The sequence below is a fragment of the Cyprinus carpio genome, chromosome B1 (assembly GCF_018340385.1).
Source record: "Cyprinus carpio isolate SPL01 chromosome B1, ASM1834038v1, whole genome shotgun sequence".
NCBI classification, from domain to species: Eukaryota; Metazoa; Chordata; class Actinopteri; order Cypriniformes; family Cyprinidae; genus Cyprinus; species Cyprinus carpio.
In genome coordinates this window covers 12,901,727-12,920,854 of record NC_056597.1, presented here as the reverse complement: position 1 = coordinate 12,920,854, position 19,128 = coordinate 12,901,727, and the positions used below count along the sequence as shown (strand labels likewise).

General features: G+C 39.7%; 1 protein-coding gene across 3 annotated transcripts in view; it reads right to left on the bottom strand.

The window, feature by feature from the left end:
- LOC109098517 overlaps window positions 1-8,571 on the bottom strand; it is an 18,436-nt gene extending 9,865 nt beyond the window's left edge. For all 3 annotated transcript variants that reach the window (XM_042716631.1, XM_042716632.1, XM_042716630.1), the window contains exon 1: window positions 8,338-8,571. The gene's annotated coding sequence lies outside the window, so the exon portion shown is untranslated. The remainder of the gene's footprint in view (window positions 1-8,337) is intronic.
- Window positions 8,572-19,128: the final 10,557 nt, after the last annotated feature.

The window sequence follows — 19,128 nt, the reverse complement described above, 5'->3', positions numbered from 1 at the left end:
CGTAAACAACACGTTAAATACGCGTGAAAAATCAGCGCGTTAAATACGTGTATTTAACGTGTTAAATACACGTGAAGTACACGTTAAGTACGTGTTAAATACGCGTGAAGTACGAGTTAAAAATCAGTTTGAAAGGGTCAGTGTCATTGGCTGCTGAGGACTTGGGTCAAACTACTTCTGTGAGCTTAGGGGGTGTACCATTCATAGACTAGGATACCACCATTTAACATGCTACAGATCAGCTTATTCAGCCTAATTATTTTGTCCTTTTTGTATAGCCTATAGAAATAATATATTTAAATTGCAGTTTTATGAAAAAATTGATATTATATTAGAAATAAAATTGCCTTGTTTTTCTCCATGTACGCTTTTTTTAGTAAATAAACTTATTAGTGAATACTAAGGACTATAACTGAGTTTTTGTTGTGGTAAATCCCAAATTTCCAACATCTTTTCACCTAGTCTCTTACCGCACACCCTGTGGCGGGTTTCAAACCTAACCAGCAGTTTTCTCAAATGAGACTGTGCTATTAAAGCTCATTTTTTCAGTTCCCCACTTACTTTACCTTCCTCAAGCACTGACAGAACACAGACTCGGACTGAGCCAGACCAGTTGATATCAAATCTTGTGATCATACATTCATACAAATCATCTGCATGATGAAATGTACAGTACACTCTTAATAATAAAGGTGCTTCAGAAGGTTCTTGATGCGATGCCATAGAATAACCATTTTTGGTTCCACAAAGAACCATTCAGTCAAAGGTTCTTTAAAGAACCATCTCTTTCTTACTTTTTTTTTAATCTGAAGAACATTCTTTCACCACAAAGAACCTTTTGTGATACAGAAAGGTTCTTCAGATGTTAATGCTACTTTATGTAACCATTTAGACAAAAAGGTTCTTCTATGGTATCATGAAGCACCTTTATTTTTAAGAGTGTAGGTCAATGTGTTAACATATTCATTACTATTTTAAATCAGAACTAATGTCATTGAAAGCTCAAATTTACAATAGACCTACAGTACAATAGACTTTGTATTCACAAAACCAGCCTCATGTTGTTTTAGAGCTGTGAATGATTGCAATATGTGCAGTCTATTGTTCTTGTTACTCTATATGGCAGGGGTGTCAAACTCAGTTCCTGGAGGGCCACTGTCCTGAAGAGTTGATTAGCTGGATCAAGTCTGTTGGAGCTGGTTGGATTGAAACTCTGCAGGACAGTGGCCCTGTAGGAAATGTGCTGTGAACTTGTGCTATAGGGAATTCTTAAACTTATTGTTGACCGGATTAGTAGTTTTCTAAGTGAAACCTGCTTAAATAAAATGTGTAAAGTGTTAAATTAGCAATTTAAAAGGGGAGTCAATGCAGTGTCACTTGTCATCTTTAAAAACTATTTTATTAAAGTCTTCTTTGATGGACAAGATAAATGTATGAAACTGTGAATGTATGTCTGTGAACCGAACACAAGTATGTACTGAAAATAAATAAATAAACTGCAACACTATACATTCCATTTGCTGTACACCAAAGGCACCTAAAAGAATGCAAGTATTTCATGCAAGTATCAGGGAAAGCCCACAAATTTGATCTAAATCTCTAAAATTATCAAAAAATGTATTTGAACTGTATAACCATTTTTTGTAGTAAAACCATAGAAACCACAAATTGATGATGTCCTTGCAGATAGTAGCCACAGTAACTATTATATTAACATTGTTGAATTGAACTAACAGTGCACCTTCCATGCATTCCACAGCCTCAGATAATATTGCACTATGACTGTGTTAGTGCTGCAGTATACCTCATGCTCATTCCAGATATGTTGATCATTTTATCTGGTACTCCTGAATCCTGACATTCCATTTGCACTAATATATATAGTACACATATGACACATATGTAGTAGCCTATCACTACTACATATGTGTCAAAGATATTAACTACTTTTCTAATAGTAAGTAATAGTTAAGCCTGCATTTCAGGCCGGCCCGACTTTTTTACACCTCTAGGGCCGTGTTTCGGGCATATTTTCACATCATAGTTCAGACGCGGTCCGGGCCTCAGGCCTGTTTTAGGCTTTTCCTTATTTTTATATTTTAGACATCCATCAATTAGTGATGAAAAAAATTGCAGCGCTGGTGGAAACAACACAAGACCGTGCTACTACGACTCTCAAGAGCGGCTCGAATGCACGCAATAGGCTCAAGCTTGCCGCAAAGCCCCAGCAATAGTAATAACCATGAATGTGTCAGGGGGAAATATTGAGGAGATATTTTAATTATTTACCAATAAACTAGTGTTTTCTGAGTTGTGACTTTAAAAAACAAAAACTTATATTTAACGAACAATAAATGCTCCAAACGTTTTTTCTAAATTAACTAAAAAAAAAAAAAAAAAAAAAACGAAATATAATCACTTTGCCATTACATACAAAACTGAACTATTTTAATAGCTAAAACAGTAGCCTATTATAAGCTGTTTTGGGAGAAGGGAAAAAACACAGGATAATACTATACAATTTTTGATAAACACTCTATTTTTTCGTTGATGAATTAATCATTCATGTAGTTTCATTTGTAAATGAAAACACTATACAACTCACAGATAAGTGAGCTGTTGTGTTTTCATTTACAAATGAAACTACATGAATGATTAATTCTTTAACGAAACACTATAGTAGCCTATAATTATGGTCTATTAATTAGCCGAAATAAAATGAAATATATGTTAAATTTAAACTGCATTCCAGCAAAAATTCCAGTCTGCATAATCAAAGCTTGATTTGCATGTCGAGCAAAGAGATCGAAATGAAAAGAAAAGATTGATATAAACGAATATAAATATATAACCAATAATAAGTGGATAATATAACAATAATAATAATAATAATAACAATAATATACAAATATGACAGGAAAATGACGATCATTAATGGACTTACAAGACTGTAGGATGGATAAAAAATGTTTTCTTGTAGGCCTATATTATATTATGCACTTTATGTAACATTTATTCATGATAAACTTAATTTGAATCAGTGCTGACAATGGCATGTAATACAGTCCAGTAGCCAAGGCCTATGGTAAATATAATATTTTAATAATTACATATTTTGTATAATAAATAATATAATAATTTCTTAATTCAAAATAAAATATTAATTAATAAATCTCTGATAATCCCGGGTTGCTGTGGTCACGCAGGTTTGTTTACTAATGTGCAAAAAAGGGGCAATCTTATCTTGAATCTTGATAAAAGTATTTTTTTCATAAAACTGCCATCTAGATATTTTCTTTGGACTACACAAGAAAAGGAAAAAAATACAAAAGAAAAAAAAAGAAAAGAAAAGAAAAGTAAATAGGAGGATCTTAAATGGTGGAAGTGGTAGAATACTTCTGCTGTCAGGAAAGCCAAATCAAGTTCTTATACCTGACCTGAAAGTCTTAAAAAATGCATAACTAGCGCCGCCTGCTGGTGATAGCTGTAAATGTAAGCACAAGAAAAGCTCACGTTGTTTTCCAAAGACATATAGTTTGTCTTAAACCCGCATTGATTGCTTCCCTTCACTGTAACTGATTTACCCACATTAATGTAAAAGCTTTGATGCTAACTTAAGTTTGATCACTGTTAAAACTATAATGTCCACTAATAAGTTTATTTACTAAAAAAGGCGTACATGGAGAAAAACAAGGCAATTTTATTTCTAATATAATATCAAAATTTTCATAAAACTGCAATTTAAATATATTATTTCTATAGGCTATACAAAAAAGACAAAAAGGACAAAATAATTAGGCTGAATAAGCCATGTTAAATTCTATGAATCGTACGTATCCTAGTCTATGAATGATACACCCCCTAAGCTCACAGAAGTAGTTTGACCCAAGTCCTCAGCAGCCAATGACACTGACCCGTTCAAACTGATTTTTAACGCGTACTTCACGTGTATTTAACACGTACTTAACGTGTACTTCACGCGTATTTAACGCGCTGATTTTTCACGCGTAAACGACACGTATTTAACGCGTTAAATACGTGTTGTTTACGCGTGAAACACGCGTATTTAACGTGTTGTTTACGCGTTAAATTTCGCGTGTTTTTGACCCTCTGGGCCTTCCATATAACAATAGCATCCAGCCTGGACAAACGAGCGCGTCGCAACCGCGTCGCTTCTTTTATGAGTACGCGTCCAAACCTCAGCCAGGTGGTCGCTGAATAAAACTCCTACAATTAACACGGAATAACGGAACAACGTCGGCATTATTTAATCCTATGACCAGTGTTCGTAACAGCTGCCGTATGCATACGGATAGCCTCAGTGGCGGACTGGGACAGTAAATCAGGCCGGGAATTTGACTCCACCCCAGGCCACCTCTGTTGGTGCAGTCACCACCACCCAATTCATGTGTCCACCAGACTGCTAAACTTGTAGGCTAACCCTGTAAGTTGATGTAACAGGTAGACTACCATACATAATATGAATGGATAAATAAATAAACCCTCAAAAACTCACTAGGAATACACCATCTATATCATCTTTCCCTGAATCCCTCTCTCTTTCACTCTGCACATCTAGTTTCTCTGCTATATGAAATAAGCACTTTCAATAATCTATATTAATTGTGCAGCCATCAATTGTATGTCCCCATGATCACAGTCCTACTATTGATGATCTTTTAAATCATAAAAGCACATATTGTTCTAAGAGTATAGCCAGCATGTTTAGTTTTGCTTATAGCTTAAACTTTACCGGAAGGTTCCTGCTCTGACTCAAAAGCTGAACTGTCCACCCCCTTTTGTTTAACAGCAGGAGCACTTGGAGCACTAGTTTTAGGGTCACTGTTTCGCTACCGTTGTATGTGCTATGTTTATGGAAAAACTATACTTTCAAAAATTATATATTTTATCATATTATTAAGAATATTCTAACTACAAGCAACAGCACAAATAAATACAATAGAGTAAAGCTACAAATAAAATAAACTGACTTTCAGGGTTTTTTTAGCGTTGGTATAGCATAGTTTTTAGGTACATAAATTGAATAAAGTAATCAAATGTAAAACAGCATTGCATTTTGGACTATAAATTAAAGATAAATCTTTAATTTATCTTTAGTGATTTCTTTGTTGTTGGTGTTCGATTAATATAAAGACTGTCACTTTAAAAGAATGCACTGATCCAGTGTTCGTATTCGTATTGAACAAGAGTGAATGGTTTGTCCACGGGTTTTTTTTTTTTTGTTTGTTTGTTTGTTTTTCATCACTGTTGTTGTAATGTCTGGGAAGCCAGAATCCGCATCCATCAACAGAAACATATATGAACTGAACCCTGTTTGTTTTACGTGTTATTTATAGTAAACCATATTACAGATGCTTTGTCAGATTTGACAACGGTTGAACAGCGGTTCCAGCGCGTGCCGAACCGTGTGTGGAGAACCGAACAGTTCGATTTTTTCAGTGAACTGTCCCACCCCTAGTAAATATAATGTAAATGTAATGCTGACCGACCTGCTCCCTTACTGGTGAACATGGCTGGGATTTTGCATCAACTTAATGCGTCTGTGGCCGGGGCTTTTCTCTTTTTTATACGTTCTCGCTCTGCTCCTCCTTTGCCTTTACGCTCCGTTTTTTGCACGGTTTTCTAAGATGAAGCCTGCCTCTGGATATAGCCAATTAGGCAGTGCTTCGCTGATGTTGGGTCATGTGGTGGTGTCATTTTCACTCCGGGATCGCCTGATTCGTAGATTCATAAATCCGTCAATTAATTCGCAGTTGCATCCCAGCCTATTGCACGTCAGCCTGATCGACTGCACAGCGCCAGCCGGTGTAGTGCCGAAATTTGCACCCTGCCAGATTATGCACCCCCTGGTATTGGTAGGTTTAGGAGTAGGTGTGGGGAGGGGTTGGGATTAGGCAATCAGGTAGTGACTTCAACGAGGGGATGCAGAATCTGGCAGGGGTGAAGAATTCGGCACAACACCGGCAGGCCAGAATGACCATCAGGCCACCGGGAAATGTCCCAGTGCTCCCGATGGCCAGTCCGCCCCTGGATAGCCTACAACTTAGCTATTTGTAGGTATGATGACATAGCAACCACTCGCGGCGAACATTCTGCCTCAAAAATGTGTTCCAAACTGCGTGGTACTGTTAATGTGTGTGTCAGTCAATATCTACTCCTGGCCGCCTGGTGGGAGTATGTTTTTCCTGAACATGACGTTAACTACGTTGAGTGCAAACCCCTGCAGCGTTGGACACTTCGGGATTTCAGCCCTGAGGTGTTTTCAGGTCACCTCGACTTTCTGAAAATTTGCGTGGCTTTCAACCGGTCGGTGGGCTTTCATCTAAGCTTTGGACACTACTGAAAGGTAGTTGGACATAAATACATAGCTTTTATCTTGGTACTGACGAAATTCCACCGAAATCCATAGAGGAGAAGGTATTTAACTAAATCGCGGAAATTGGGTAGTCACATTTGTGGCGGGTAGATTAGCGAACGCCCTGTCAGATGCACTGCAGGCCTCCTTCAAAAAAAAAAATAAATAAATAAAACACAAAAAACTTATTGTCTGTTTGTGAATGAAAATGAATATTTGTTGTGTACTTGTATGAATATGAATTAACAATTAATAGTGATGTGTATTTTTGTTTTCTCTTGTATTCTGAAAAAAATGTTTATGAATATGAATGAACTCTTATTAATTATACTTGTTTTCAGTGAGGTACCATGGGTCTGATGCCCATTCCAGCTAAAAACAGTAAATTTTCATGATTTCATTTGAAAGAACTAACAAAAATCCTACCTTCTATTCAAATTTCATGCAAATATCTGATAAAATGAGGAAGTTACAAGAAAAAATGTGTGAATAGTAAGCATTTTCGGTCCACACGACTTCAATTGTAATTAATGTATACTATTTTACTATATTCCCCGTTATTAAAAATATCATAACTTTCGCAATCCTCAACTGATCTTCACAATCCAGGTGTCGTCGTAAAGGGAATTTTCAGCTCTGTCTAGTCATGTGATCCATTTATGACCCTATGATCGTATCCAAAACTTCGTCATCATACCTACTATTTGCTAGTGATGGGATTTATGGCTCTTTGAGGGGATCCGGATCTTCGCGATCCGTTCCTTTCAAAGAGCCGTTCAAAAGAACGGCTCTTTTTAAATATTTAGTCAGTTTTAAGAAGCCAGCTTGGGGGCATCTCAGTTTATCCTGGAAATAATCACTGGGAGGAATGATGAGGTGAGATTTGTAGTCAAAATAATTAAAACTCAGATATCACACACCAATATCTGAGTTTGAATTATTCTGAAATATTGATTATTACCTCATTTGTCATGTGTGGACTATATTCCATAGGGTTTGCACAAATCCCTCTGCTTAGACAGTGACATCACTATTTTGGATTTACCTTTAGTACAAAGTGTGTGTGTGTGTGTGTGTGTGTGTGTGTAAAGCTACGTTGACATGTTATTCATACAATACCTACCCACAAATAAACATCAAAAACAAAGCCGGCTGCAATGAATTTCTGTGCAAAACAGCTTTTACTACAAACACTTCCACACAAGAACATTGTTATCACACAAGAACATTTTGATAGAAAACAAAAAATATTTAAAGTAGATAAAATTAGGATAAATAAAATGGAAATGTCTACATACTACATACTATTACTACTGTAAACTTTGCAAATAGGACATCAGCCCCTTCAAGTCAATGAACAATAACAAAGTGGGCTGCAATGAACAGAGAGGCATTCGCACGTGTTTTTATTTTTTATTTTTTTTTAACTGGAGTAAGCATGTGACGGCAGCGTGCACACGTCATGGCTCCGCTCCTACCCAATGACAGAGGCACGCAGGGTTTTTTTTCCACTGGAGTACTCACGTGAAGGATGCGTGCACAACTAATAACTAATATCATCACGCTATAAAGGGTTGGCCTGCGCTGGGTGTGCCCCTCCCCCTATAACTGTTCTGTCTCCTGGAGGAGCTCATTTGTGTGCATCTGTGTGAAACACGCATATAGGAAAAAAGAACGACAGAAAGAACGGCTCCCCTCCAGCCGCGACTCGGCTCCCATCGTTCATGTTTATGAGCCGTTCAAAAGAATCGGTTCGTTCGCGAACGTCACAACTCTACTATTTGCAGCTCCCTAAATACAATGACAAGCAGTTTTATAGACGAGGCATTCGGCATTCGCGGTTTCCATTTGGACCCACAAACTTTCTTAGCTATAGTTGCACGCACATATAGAGCAAAGTGTATGGCAATATTTCAGCTAAGTCATATAGTTACAAGATGCTTTGAAAGTTTAAAACTTACCAGAGCAGGCTTCCAGTAGGGGTGGGCGGATCGATCTAAATATCGATAGTATCGATGCCAACACTGGTATTGGTATCAGATCGATATTTTAATTTTAATATCTCTCCTGTAGTGTTTCTTCTGTTGCAGTGTATCCAACAGACTTTGTACACGGAGAGTTATAACTCAGAACCACATATTTATTACAGAACACAAGCCAGCTCCTGCTGCTAACCCGCTCAGCATGCCACAGTCTAACTCGTCTAACCCCGGTAACCTTCTGCAGTCAACCCAAGGTGGCCCTCTAGTGGAGTCAATATGCAATTACATCATAAATGGATATAACACTACACCACATCCTCCTTTTTTCACAAAGAACAATACAAGCAATAAACCGCATATGAACCCTGGATACAGATCTTAAAGTCCTCGTAACTGGGAATTTTTTTTTTTATTATTATTTTTTTTTTATACTTATAGCAAACATCTTGTCCAATAAGCAGTTCAGAGCTTAAACATGCTTAACCTTAATTACTAGGCAAATACACAGTCAATTCATACAGTAGTCCTGAAACCTCACAGGAACTTTCACAACCCGACCACTCCTGGTGGTTGTGGTGCTGCTGTTATGTACAGATTGCTCTGGCACACACTGTACAGGGCTGATCTGTCACTTCATGTGCCTCTGGGATGTGGAGAGTGTGTATCGTCATGGGGTCCTCACCCGCTGGATCAAATGTTTCTGTAGGCTTGTGAATTGTTTTCCATCAGGTGGCGCCTGTTGCGGCGGAACTGTCGTCCTGCTTTATTGACGACATTATACGATCTTGGCTCTTGCGCATCTCGTTTTGAAACAATAAGACCTGGTTGCCACCCCCCTGTCTGTTTCAATGTGCACAGTATTTCCTGCATGCAGTTTCTGGAAGGCCTTTTGCTCCCACATTGTAGTGACAACGCTTGCTTCTTTTGCAGGGTTTGGAGCGCCCTGATGAACACCTTTGGGAGCAGTTGGTCGCAGGACTTCACTGGACACTGGTAAGGTGCTCCTCAGAACTCTTCCCATCAGAACCTAAGCTGGTGAGTAGGACATACCAGTGATCGGAGTATTTCTCAGTGAAAGGAGAGCAAGGTGATGATCCACCCCTGATTGTTCCGCTTTCTTTTAGGACCTGTTTGACCGTTTTTTGATTGTTCTTTCCGCCAGCCCGTTTGACTGAGGATAGGAGGGACTTGAGTGTGTCAGCTTAATCCCCCACTCTGCAGCAAACGTCTTCATTTCATAGCTAGCAAAGGGTACGTGATCGCACACCAGCTCTTTTGGAATGCCATGCCTAGCATACACTGCTTTCATCTTTTCAATTACTGTGTGCGCTGTCTTGTCTCTGATATTCATCACCTCAGGAAACTTTGACATATAATCAACAATCAGTAGAAATGACTGACCTCTGATTTCAAAGATGTCGGCAGCTACTTTTAACCAGGGGAGCTCTGGGATTTCATGAGAGATGAGTGGTTCTTTCTGGTTCCTGGGCTGGAACTGTTGGCATGTTGGACACATCTCAACCATCTGTTCTATGTGTTTGGTCATCCCAGGCCAATACAGAAATTTTCTGGCATGTGCTTTGTGCGCTGCATTCCTTGGTGTGAGATATGTAGTTTCTGCAACATCTCTGTTCTCATTGACTCAGGAATCAATATTCTACCTGATACCAGCAATATGCCATCTTGCACGCCACAGTGTGTCTGACAGGCCAGAACTGATGAATTGAGGGACGCTGAGTTTCTTTCTATGTGTCGGCCATCCTGTCTTTTGTGTTTTCACAAGCAACTGTAGTGTACTGTCTCTTGCAGTAGCCTCTGTAAGATGCTTCAGCATTTCTTCACTGAGAGCCTCTGTTGCTTCAAGTGAATATATGACCCTTTCATCACTGAGATCATCTGTATCTGTGTGTTGGCCGTGAGCGACAGCACGTGACAGTGTATCAGCTATTAACATGTCCTTACCAGGCGTGTACTGGACAATGAGGTCGTATTTCTGTAGCTGTAAGAGCATACGTTGAAGTCTCGCTGGGGCTTTGCTCAGTGGCTTCTTGAAGATAGCCTCCAATGGTTTATGGTCCGATTGGACATTCACACTGCGTCCGTACACATACTGATGGAACTTTTTGGTCAAAAAGACAATCGCCAGTAGCTCCTTTTCAATCTGGGCGTAGTTCTTTTCTGTATCCGTTAAAGATCTGGACGCATATGCTATTGGTTGCCCCTCCTGCAGCAGACATGATCCTAAGCCATCTTTGGATGCGTCTGTTTGTATGGTGAGTGCTGTGTTGGGGTCGTAGTACCTGAGAACTTGGTGTGTTGGTCAGTGCTGTTTTGACTGCAGACAGTGCCTCGTCGTGTTCTGGTTGCCACTGGAATGCAATGTCCTTTCTCAACAGCTGTCTGAGAGGAGCCGTGAGAGATGCCTCACCTGGAATAAATGGTGCAAGATATCTTATCATGCCCAAAAGACGCTGCAGTGCTTGTCTGTCCATGGGTGCTGGCATGCTTACTACTGCCTGTATCTTGCCGTCATCTGCTTTCACACCCTGTGGAGTTATCACATGGCCCATGAAATGTACATTGTTCACCTTGAACTGGATCTTGTCGGGGTTGAATTTCACATTGTGTTTTTTTTGCTCTCTCCATAATTGTAGCAACAATGACATCATGTTCTTGTTCTGTGGCAGCTGCAACAATCATATCATCAGCTACAATGTGTACACCGCCTATGTCTCCGAACACTTCATTATTGTACTGCTGGAAAACTTCACTAGCAGACTTGATACCAAATACTAGACGTTTGAATCTGTATCTACCCCATGGTGTGTTGAACGAGCATAGTAGGGAAGATTCAGTGTCAAGTTTGACTTGCCAGTAGCCGTCCTTTTCATCAAAGATGGAGAAAATTTTCTTTCCAGCAAGCTTGCAGCAGGACATCTTCAGTTGTTGGAACAGAGAAGTGTTGACGAAGAACAGCTTTATTTAGGTCACGAGGATCCAAGCATACTCGTAATGACCCATTCTTTTTTTTCAGTGACAACAAGGCTGTTGACCCAAGGAGTGGGGCTGGGTGACTGGCGCTATAACATCTGCTTGCAACAGCTGATCCAGTGTGTCCTTCAGTTTGCCCAGCACTGCTAAGGGAATTTTTCTGCAGCCATGTAGGGGACTGGGATTGCTTTCGGAATCGACATGAATATGATGTTCACCCGGAAACTGACCGGCGAGCCCTTCAAAACTGTGGATGTTTGTGCTATCAGCTCCTCTTTGGAGGTAGAATGCTTTTTTTTACAACAGTCTCAATTCTTTTTAGCAGTTGCATCCGTTCACGATGCTTCCTTACCAAGTATTGGAGGAATGGACGAGTGGTCCTGGTGATGTAAAAGGGTAAAGCAAAACTCGCACTTTGGGTGTGACACACTGAAGGTTGGCTTCAATTTAGTTCCACCATACGCCACCAGCATAGTCGAAGTCCAGGTTTGCAGCGAACAACGCTGTTTTGTGCAGAGATTTGCTAAATGTCGAGAGGTATAATATTGGCTTCAGCTCCCAGAGTCAATTTTGAACTTCACTGTCACATTTCCAATGTCTACATCCATGTACCATGCGTTCTGTACAGAGCCGCGGGTCTCTTTTAGTTCACCCACTGACCCATGAATAATGAATCAACAGTGACATTTCTATTGTGTTTAAGGCTTTGTGTCTTTTTGTTTCAGACATGCACACTGAGGCAAAGTGATTACGTTTTCCACAGGCATGACATGTTTGCGCCAAAGGCTGGACACTGTCGTGGAAGGTGAGATTTTTCCACACTTTTTGCAGATGAGGGACGACGAATCTGCTTGTGCTGTTGAGATGATGTTCTTTCATATTCTTGTTTCTGTTTTGCATCTTTTGTCTTCTTTTTAATGGCATGAACCAGTTTTATCTGCTCTCCCATTGCTTGAATCTGTGTTTTAGCTGCCACTGCTGCTCTACAAATGTCCACTGTTTTTTCAAGGGTCAGGTTTGTTTCTCTTAAGAGCCTCTGCTTTAAACGCTGATCACTGATACTGAACACAATCTTGTCTCTTATCATGTCAGATTCTGTTGAGCCAAATTCACAGTCCTTACTCTTTTGTTTTAGTTCTGTGACATACTTATCGAGTTGTAATCGAATCAGGCATGGGTTAGGCCCATAACTGGTGCCTTTCGAAAACAACATTCTTTCTCTCGGTAAGCAATACTTCTCCAGTGCAGTTACTATATCTTGTATTGTTTCATTCTCCCCATGTGGCTCAATAGACAGTGAGTTGTATACTTCTAAGCAGGGCCGTGCACAGACCTTTTGAGGGGCATGTGCTGAAACTGAAAAAGGGCACCCCCTCCCTTTTTTTTATATCAAGATTATTTAGTAAGCCTGCATAAAAGGAAGAAGGAAGAGAAATTGTCACATCTTCATGACAAATTCAAAAACACAAAATACTAGTCTCAAAAGCTTTAGATTTATTCACGGATTAATAACAATCATAATAATAATATTAGATAATTAGATAATATAGATTAAACAGGTTTTAGAGTACTGAACTGGAGTAATGATGCTGAAATTCAGCTTTGATCACAAAAATAAATTACATTTTAAAAATATATTCAAATAGAAAAACAGTTATTTAAAATTGTAAAAATATTACACAATATTACTGTTTTTTGCTGTATTTTGGATCAAATAAATGAAGCCTTGGAATGAATCATGAATTACATTCTGCATGATAAAATATAAAGATTTCACAGTGATTTTCTGTAATTTTTTTTAGTTACTACTACATTACTGTAGTAAAACCATGTTTTACTACATTTTATAGTGACGAGTGAAAGTGACGTGACATTCAGCCAAGTATGGTGACCCATACTCAGAATTTGTGCGCTGCATTTAACCCATCCGAAGTGCACACACACAGAGCAGTGAACACACACACACACTGTGAACACACAAGCCCGGAGCAGTGGGCAGCCATTTTATGCTGCGGCGCCCAGGGAGCAGTTTGGGGGTTCAGTGCCTTGCTCAAGGGCACCTAAGTCATGGTATTGAGGGTGGAGAGAGCGCTGTACAATCACTCCCCCCCACCCACAATTCCTTGCCGGCCCGAGACTCGAACTCTCAACCCTTCGAATTGGGAGGGGGATCAGACTCTCTAACCATTAGGCCACGACATGAGGACGAGCAGAGAGTAGTACCATAACATGATTAGCCTAAATGTTAATAAATTAAGTGTATCAGCAATCATAAATCAAAGAATAATTTTCTTATATATGTTATCTAGGTGACGAGGATCACTCGCGTCGCTTCTGGAGTGTGTAAGTTCCAGTACGAAACAGCGCGGGGGCGCACCTGGTATGATTTTCCGATGGTAAAAACAAATTATATGGTGTGTTGTATTACTTATCAATATATTTTTTTGACCAGCGAATGTGTGCAAATGTGAATTTTGTTTTTTTTGTCCGTCATTAAACCGGCGACTCGTGTGCGCTCACAGCATTACATTTTCATCTACAGGTTACAAACTAGTTTTTGTAGCTATATAGACGGAGCGCTCAGTTTTTCCCTGTGGTAAGATGCATTTGGGGCCAAAAGCGCATTTTTATAAAAGATGAATGCTACTGTATGCACAGGCTATATTTAAGTGTTGGCTTATGTATTGGCTATGACTAGATGGCAAATGCTAGCCCTCTCTCTCAGGCGACGTCCCACATGTCTCAGTCAGTGAAGTCAGTCAGACATCAAATAAATAAAATATGAGCCTTTAGTATAGACATAGTGTTTTCGGTAGTCACTTATTCAAACAACAAGATATTTTATTTACCCTTCGCAAAACTTTGTTCAGCTCAGCTGTTGTCCTACTGTGCGGCCATGCTGTGGAACTTCAGTTGATTCAATGAATACAGAGGGGGCGGAGTTATCAGCTTACTGACAGTTTGAGGATCGATAAGATTTACCACAAGCTCGTTTTAAAAGAACTTTCATTTGCTAAATATTGTAAAACAGACAGACAGACGTAAAGGGTGACCAATAGCATTGATAAAAAAAAAAAAAAAAAAACACCAAAAAAGGGCACTTCGGAGTGTAAGGGCAAAAAGGGCATGTGCTCTGCACAGGTTGAGCCCTACCTGTGCACGTGCCTGCTTCTAAGGCCTCCTCTCCTAAAGCATGAAGGAGAATGGCAATTTTTACCTTTTCACTTTTTGAATCTGAACCTGTAGCAGTCATGTAAATGTTGAACCGCTGTATCCATCTTCTCCAGTTTTCACCTGTATTCCCCGACAGGATTAATGGAGGTGGTAATCTGAACTGATCCATGGAATTTTTTTTTTGTTTTTGTTTTTTTATACTATGGCAGACTCACTTAAGTCAGGATGAGCTTACTATTTACGTCAAGTCTCAGTGCTGTAAAACGCAGGCTCGAGTTCGTGAAACGACTCTTCTGACACCATGTAGTGTTTTCTTCTGTTGCAGTGTATCCAACAGACTTTGTACAACGGAGAGTTATAACTCAGAACCACATATTTATTACAGAAACACAAAGCAGCTCCTGCTGCTAACCCGCTCTCATGCATGCCACCAGTCTAACTCGTCTAACCCGGTAACCTTCTGCAGTCAACCCCAAGGTGGCCCTCTAGTGGAGTCAATATGCAATTACATCATAAATGGATATAACACTACACCACATCTCCTTTGCTCGTGTCTTCTACCTCTGCAATCCTGAGCTGCTTTCACTTTGCTACTCCTCCCCCTCCCTGCTGCTCTGCTGATGTGATTCGTTTGTTGTGTCGTCACGTGGACTCACTGACACCACGCGCCGAGGAGCAAAACACTTAAAATACACCACATAGACAGTAAAAGAAATGGACACAGCGACCCCCATTGGAACTCACTTGAGACAAGTCAATTGAGACAAGTGAAAAAAAGCCCGTTTTTAGCGATTTTTAGAACTTCTGTTTCTGACGCGCAGACTCAAACTAAGCTTGATGACGTCAGCAACCTGTCTGACAGATGTAAACCTTCTAGTAGCTGTGCGTGCAAAACTGCCATCGTTAATCTTGCAGAGACGGCGAGTTTGAGCGGGGAGTTCTTCTTTTGGCATGAGTTGAGCAGGAATAAGTATTCCGATTAATTTATTTTGTATAGTATTTTAAAATGTAACGCCAGTACGCCATAATTCTGACGTCTCCCCTCCCCGATTGTGCCTGCGAGCTTCTCCTCCTGTCTGTACGGTATTTCTCTACTGTGCGACAGAGAGTCGAAGTGGTTATTGACGCAAATCGTTAGCCTATTTTTACAAAAACTGTTTCTACGGGGCCATTATGTAACATAGAAGGTAATGGAGCCCTTATACATGGTCGTGTATCTTTAGAAATAAATACTGGACAAATGGATGTCTTTAAACGCCTCAGATGTAAAGTTATTCGCTGTCAAAGTGACGCCAAAATGAATGGGAGTCAATGGAATGCTAACGCAAGTGAAGTTCTGCTACAAGATGGCGGCACGCGGCCAACTTCAACTTCCGGTCGACTTCCTTGCCCCCTGAAAATACACAAGTACACCCGGCTGCAGCCTGCAGATCGAGGATTGGCTCCACCTACTTTCATAGACCTACATGAAAGGAAATGTGTGCGTAGTTTGTGTAGTTCGGGGTGTGTAGTTGGTGTAGGACGGAGTATGTTGTTTAAAAAGCTAAAAAACACTGGTGCAGTTTTTACAAAGCCTTCATTATAATGCACAGTTGTTTATTGTTAACTTGACTCTCTATGTCTGATTTATTGAATCACGAGATGTTAGCTGCTGCAAGTTTAATCTTATGGACCAGTCGAATTCACAAATGAATCATTGGGACATTCTAAAGCGCTTAACGTGAAATTACGTGGCTTTATGCATTAAAACGGTGTTTTAAAAAGACCAAACTCAGTAAACAAATTATTAATAAAGCATTCTATTCACAGACAAGCAGATATGAGCCCAGAATACGAACACAATGTGTTTAATTACGTGTTAAGCATTTTCCTCCTATAACCTGCTTGTCTGTTAATAGAATGCTTTATTAGCTTGCGTTTTTAGCTTTTTAAACAACAAACTCCATCCTACACCAACTACACACACATTTCCTATCATGTATGTCTATGAAAGACGATCAAACCAATCAGAGTAGGTATGGAGCGGGGCGACAGGTGCAGCCCCGCCTTAAAAACACATGACAAGGAAAATGCTGAGCTACAAAAACGAAGAAATGAGGAGGGAAATCCATCCACTTCCAGACCCCCGGCACAGAGACAGAGTTCGTTGGGAGAGTCATTTCAGAGAGGCAGAGAAGACCCAGGTAGCTTGTAAGAGTAGGCTAATATTATGTTAGTCATGTCATATCGCATCTTCAGCATTAGTTAGTGTGAGATTGCTCAAGAATAAGACATTGCGAAGCTGAGAGCAACCTGACAAACTTTAATTCTTATATTTAGACCTGGGCTATATTCACTTATTAACCTGTTGTCCATAGTGAAATAAGCTAGCTAGCTGCAGGCTAGTGTTAGCCTACATTTCATCAACATTTAATCAACATTTAAATATATTCATATTAAATCATTGTCCATGCCCCTTTTAGCAGAATTAACAACAGATGAGTCAGCAGCACCCCAGTCTGCCCATGACTGCACCCTCCCTGTCCCAGTGAAGAAGGTGAGCAACACTGTGTTAACGACTTAGCATCATTTCAGGGAGTCTGTGTGGGGTTCTCTGTCTCTCTTGCTCTTTTTTTTTTACCATAACAAAAACTAAAATTAAATATTTATTAATGACAGATATCAAACACAAATTATTTTCTCACATAATGACCATTATGACAAAAATAACAAAATAAATAAACAACCTCCTGTCTGTACTGGATGCAGTTAGAAACAATGAGTAGCTTACCTCAACCTGCATGTAAGCTACAGACAATATTAAAATAATTCAGTTGGATGTGTTCATTTAGACTGAATTTTGGCTGTTAAATGACATCTATAGATACAGACTTTATTATTCCCATCATGAAGGGCAATTTATTTGAGAAGCTTACACACACACACACACACACACACAAATCTATCGTATCTAATGTATATAATCAAGTGGTGGTAATACAGAACTATAGGTAATTTGTGTCAATGTTCTGTAGTGTTAGTGTCATTTATTGGTATATGCCATATTTTAATATACTGTATATATTACAGTATATATCTATATCCACATGCATTGTGTGCATCCTACAGAGCCAGGGCCCTCTCAGGTAGAAGGAGGAAGAAGTGTGGAAGGAAAGGTAGAAGGGAAAGAAAGTTATAGTGATGATGAGAATGAGAGAAGCATGGTGGAGGAAGGCAGAAGTCATAGGCAGGATGTTGACCCAGGTTTGTGGCAAAAGTGCCTTTCATCCTGTTACGACTTGAACCATGAACCAACTGAAACGATTTTGGAAACATTATTTTAAGGTAAAAAATGTTACATAGTGTTGCTTTAAGGACATTTTTATGGTGGATTTTAATCTTGCATCAAATATTGAACTGCATACTGTATGCAGACTTGCATTTACAAATCACCAGCAGTAAATATTGTGCTAGTACTAGTATTGAACTACAAGAAGCAAGATAGTTGCAAGCCGATTAAATATATTTAAAAAAAGCTTTATATGACACATATATACCCTAGAGATGTGGTGACAACAACTGCGCAGAGGGGGCCCAGTTAGATTTTTTTTGTCATGGGGCCCAAAATTCCTGGCAGCGCCCCTGCGCCCCCCTCTAACATTAGATTACACTTGTGCAAATGTGTAAAGTCATAAAACAACACTTAAAATTATTAATTTTAATTAATTGAATTAATTAAAAATGTGATTGATTATAATTAATTATAATTATTTAAATTATAAAATAGGCCTACAGCCTAACGGTGTGCTAATATAAGGTCTATTGTCTAGCATGGCAAACACCTACACTCACCTAAAGGATTATTAGGAACACCATACTAATACTGTGTTTGACCCCCTCTCGCCTTCAGAACTGCCTTAATTCTACGTGGCATTGATTCAACAAGGTGCTGAAAGCATTCTTGAGAAATGTTGGCCCATATTGATAGGATAGCATCTTGCAGTTGATGGAGATTTGTGGGATGCACATCCAGGGCACGAAGCTCCCATTCCACCACATCCCAAAGATGCTCTATTGGGTTGAGATCTGGTGACTGTGGGGCCATTTTAGTACAGTGAACTCATTGTCATGTTCAAGAAACCAATTTGAATGATTCAAGCTTGTGTGACATGGTGCATTATCCTGCTGGAAGTAGCCATCCAGAGGAGTGGGTACATGGTGGTCATAAAGGGATGGACATGGTCAGAAACAATGCTCAGGTAAGGCCGTCGGCCATTTAAAACGATGACACAATTGGCACTAAGGGGCCCTAAAGTGTGCCAAGAAAACATCCCCCACACCATTACACCACCACCACCAGCCTGCACAGTGGGTAACAAGGCATGATGGATCCATGTTCTCATTCTGTTTTATTATGCCAAATTCTGACTCTAACCATCTGAATGTCTCAACAGAAATCGAGACTTATCAGACCAGGCAACATTTTCCTCTCAGGCTTCAACTGTCCAATTCTTGGTGAAAGCTCGTGCAAATTGTAGCCTCTTTTTCCTATTTGTAGTGGAGATGAATGGTAACCCCGTGTGGGTCTTCTGCTGTTGTAGCCCCATCCGCCTCAAGGTTTGTGCG